This window comes from Myotis brandtii, unplaced genomic scaffold, assembly GCF_000412655.1.
Source record: "Myotis brandtii unplaced genomic scaffold, ASM41265v1 scaffold959, whole genome shotgun sequence".
Lineage (NCBI taxonomy): Eukaryota > Metazoa > Chordata > Mammalia > Chiroptera > Vespertilionidae > Myotis > Myotis brandtii.
Genome location: NW_005371966.1, coordinates 1,161,416 through 1,161,739, shown reverse-complemented (window position 1 = coordinate 1,161,739; position 324 = coordinate 1,161,416).

Below are 324 nucleotides of genomic sequence, written 5' to 3'. Positions count from 1 at the left end.
TCTTCACTCCCTGCTCTCATCCTCTCTCCCCTCCACCTGCCTGCACACGGCCCTCCCCCAAACCCTCTCCCTGCCCCTCACTTTCTCATCTCTGCCCTCCTGGCTCAAGTGGCTTGGTTTCTCTGCCGCTAGCTGCCCTGCTAGGGGGAGGGGGCGTTGGTAGATCCCAGATGGAGGGGTTGATGACTGGATGGACGTAAAGCCCATGTTGCCCCTCCTGTCCCCTTGGGGGGGTGTGGTGGATCGAACACTGAGACCAGAGCCCTAGAAGCATCCGGACCCGGACTCTGAGCAGAAGTGCTCCAGGGTCCGCAGGGAGCCAAG